The sequence below is a fragment of the Mus caroli genome, chromosome 5, assembly GCF_900094665.2.
Source record: "Mus caroli chromosome 5, CAROLI_EIJ_v1.1, whole genome shotgun sequence".
NCBI classification, from domain to species: Eukaryota; Metazoa; Chordata; class Mammalia; order Rodentia; family Muridae; genus Mus; species Mus caroli.
In genome coordinates, this window is record NC_034574.1 from 116,252,781 (window position 1) to 116,256,885 (window position 4,105).

Genomic DNA, 4,105 nt, shown 5'->3' on the forward strand with positions numbered 1-4,105 from the left:
TTTATTTATTATATGTAAGTACACTGTAGCTGTCTTCAGACACTCCAGAAGAGTTCATTTTTTATTTTTTAATTAATTTATTTATTATATGTAAGTACACTGTAGCTGTCTTCAGAGACCCCAGAAGAGGACATCAGATCTCATTACAGATGGCTGTGAGCCATCATGTGGCTGCTGGGATTTGAACTCATGACCTTTGGAAGAGCAGTCTGTGCTCTTAACCACTGAGCCATCTCACCAGCCCAAGCCTAGCCTTATATAAAACAAAAATAAAAACAAACCAGGCGTCCTGAGGATCCAACTCAGTCCTCTCCTTGGCATCTCTCCAACCTTGGGAGGGAATGGAGCGGGCATCTTTTTAAACCAATACTTTTCAGACTAACTACGTCTTTGAAAGTTCTGTCAAGAGCTGGGGGTGGGGGGGATAGTGGAGGGTAGTGGGGAGGTGGGAGTGGCACACCCACGTGTTCAACCTAGAACTTGATGGTGACATCTGGGTTCAATAGCACTGCTCGGCAGGCCGGAAATTCCCCACATAGCTTGACTGTTGCACGAGGATTATTTCACCAGGGACTCTTCACGTCCCTTTCTCTTCCTCTCCCACCCTCCGTTCCTCTTTCCTCTCCTCTTCCTCTCCCCTATCTTGCTCTCTTTACCCTCTTCTGTCTTCGACACTACTGGATGTTCCTCCTTCACTTCCCTCACTACTGGATGTTCCTCCTTCACTTCCGCGCATCCTCCCCTCCCTCTCCTCATTTGCCTCTGCTCGGGGAAGAGAGCTTTAAGAGCTCTCCAAACCCCAGTCAGAAGATGACAAAGCTCTGGCCTTCCCTGGAAATTCACCCCTCTCACGGCTCCTGACATGTCTCCCTGGGAGGCACCATCTGGGAGTTAGAGAAACATTGTCATTTACCCAGAGAAGGAAGAAGAGGCCCCTCCCCCCACCAACTCCTTCCCCATCTGCCGCTTTCCAGAAATGTGTTCGTCGGGATTCATTTCTTGCTTTTTGGCTCGTTTCCTCCCACCCCCACCCCACCACTTTCTTTTCTTGTGGACTTCTGCCTTTGGAAGAGTGATCCTATATAAAGAACACAGAGTGAGCCTTTGAACTCAGCTCACAGTAGATTTTGTTGGGTTTTGTTTTTGTTTTTTTTTTTCTGTTTTGTTTTGAGAAGGGTTTGCTATGTAGCCCAGGCTGGCCTGGAAGTTAAAACTCTCGGAACCACAACCCCCAGAATACAAGAAAAGTTGTACAACGTTCAGTCACCACCACCTTTGTTTTTATTTTAAAATCTGCGGTGCCTTTACTAGTGAGGGTCGCACAGGTGCTCCAGTGTGAAAGTCAGAGGACAGCTTTCAGAATTCAGTTTCTCCTTCACTGCTCAGGCATGGCAGCAAGACCTTGACTCACTGAGCCAGTCTTGCCCAAGTCACACTTTAATTTTGTTGAGACAGTGGCCTCTCCCTGAGCCCGAAGCTCATTCTGTTTATACTGGCTGGCCGGCGAGCCTCCGGGATCCCCCACCTCCAATCCTTTGCTGGGGCGTCTTAGTCAGTGTCCAGTTGCCATCAAAAGGCGCCATGATGACCACGCTAACTCTTGTAAAATACAAAGCATCTTGCTGGGGGCTTGCTTACAGTTTCAGAGGGGTCACTCTGTGACCGTGAAGGCGGGAAGCTTGGCAGGAAGGCAGGCGGACTGCTGACTGCTGGAGCTAGGAGCTTATATCCTTATCTATCTGCAGGTAGCAGGCAGAGAGCAAGAGCGAGAGCGAGAGAGAGCGAGAGAGCGAGAGAGAGAGAGAGTGAGAGAGAGAGAGAGAGAGACTTGTCTTAGCTTCTCAAACCTCAAACCTCACCCTCAGTGTCACACTGCTTTCAAGGAGGCCACACCACTAATTCTCCCCTAAACAGTCCGTCAACTTCGGACTAAGCAAGGAAATCTATGAACTTGTGGGGGCCATTCTTTTCCAAACCACCACGTCAGTATTACAAATAAGACTACCATGCCTGCCTAGTTTTTCTTTTTTCTTTTTTCTTTTTCAGACAGGGTTTCACTGTTTAACCCTGGCTGGGCTTGAATTCACCCTGTAGACCAGGCTAGCCTTGAACTCACAGAGATCTTTGTGCCTCTGTCTCCCAGATGCTAGGACTAAGTGTGTGTGTGTGTGTGCCACTGGGCCCAGCAATATCTAGATTTTTAAATGGGTTCTGGGGATCTGAACTTGGGTCTTGATCAGTCAGCTCTTTCCTGGTCTCCCTATCTGTCTATCTATCTATCTATCTATCTATCACCTATCTATCTATCTATATATCACCTATCTATCTATCTATCTATCTATCTATCTATCTATCTATCTATCTATCTATCTATCTATCTATCATCACTTAAAGACCATTGAGATATCCCGCATTTCTGCAAAATGGGAAAAGCTGAATAGGTACAAGCTCTCTCTGTATCAACACATCTCTTCACTATCTCAGGTCTAATTAGGGGGCCCCTAGTGGCCACCTGTGGTACTTCTGACTCCTTCCTCCCTCTCACTAAAGGTGCTCTGGTGTCCCTCCCACACCCACTCTGTGTCCTCCCCTTTGGGTCCACAGTCTTAGACCAGCAGCCTTAGGGAACTCGCGGTGCCGATGGTGAGCAGGTTTCACCATGGAGTCGGCTCCCGTCAGAAACAGGCAGTAACTGTGAGGATGATGGAAGGCAGGCAAACGCAGTCCTGGCTACTCAGCTTTCATTTAAAAAAAAAAAAAAAAAAAGGTTTATTTATATTTATGTGTATGAGCACACCATTGCTCTCTTCAGACACACCAAAAGAGGGCATCAGACCCCATTACAGATGGTTGTGAGCCACCATGTGGTTGTTGGGAATTGAACTCAGGACCTCTAAGTCAGTGCTCTTAACCACTGAGCCATCTCCCCAGCCCTCAGCTTTCATCTTGATATCACAGCATTTTAGAAAAATACAAACACATGAGTTAACTTATACCCCACTTGCTGAGAATATTAGAAAGGATGTGAGCTATGAGATTAACCCTTTGTTGTCAGAAACCTTGAATGTAGTTCCAGAGTAGTTCAGCATATGAAGGCAGCCCCTTGTTAATCTTGGAATTACATGATACTTGTTTCCTTTAAAAAACTTATTAGCTGGGCATGGTGGCACACACCTTTAATCCCAGCACTCGGGAGGCAGAGGCAGGCAGATTTCTGAGTTTGAGGCCAGCCTGGTCTATAGAGTTCCAGGACAGCCAGGGCTATACAGAGAAACCCTGTCTCGAAAAACCAAAAAAAAAAAAAAAAAAAAAAAAGGAAAGAAAAAATTATTAAGAGACTAGAGAGAAGGCCCAGCTGTTTAGAGCACTTGTTCCTCTTATAGGGGACCCAGGTTTGATTCCCAGAACCCATGCAGTGGCTTATAACCATCTCTAACTCCAGTCCTAGGGAACCAATGACCTCATCTGGCCTCTGTAGGCACCAGGAGTGCGTGTGGCACACATACATCCATGCAGTGAATATATGCATAGTTGTAAAATAAATATAAATAAATTTATGAAATTATTGTGTGTGTGTACATATGTGTGTTATAGCACATGTATGCAAGTCAGAGGACATCTCCTTCCACTCTGTGGATCTTGGAGATGGCAGCACTCATGTCACCAGGCTTGGTAGCAAGCCCCTTTATTGCTGAGGCGTCAGGCCAGCCCCCTCCCCTTTTTTAATTAATTTGTGATTGTGTGTATATGTGCATGATGTGTTTGTGGAAGTCGGATGGTAACTCCATGGAGTTGCTTCTCTCCACTTTCACCTGGGTTCTGGGCACTGAACTGAGGACGTTTGCCTTGAACAGCAAGCTCCTTTACCCTAGCAGCCATCTTGATGCCTTCCCCCCCAACCCCCCTTTTTAAAAAAAAAAGATTTATTTATGTATGTGAGTATGCTGTAGCTGTACAGATGGTTGTGAGCCACCATGTGGTTGCTGGGATTTGAACTCAGGACCTTCAGAAAAGCATTTAGTGCTCTTAACCACTAAGCCATCTCTCCAGCCCTCCCTTTTTTTAAAAAAAAAAAAGGAAAAACAAAACAACAAAAAAAAAAAAA

At 45.9% G+C, this 4,105-nt stretch overlaps 1 protein-coding gene across 1 annotated transcript in view; it reads left to right on the top strand.

Moving 5' to 3' along the window:
- The window catches only part of Wdr66 (WD repeat domain 66), a 76,145-nt gene that overhangs the window by 4,355 nt on the left and 67,685 nt on the right, over nt 1-4,105 (top strand).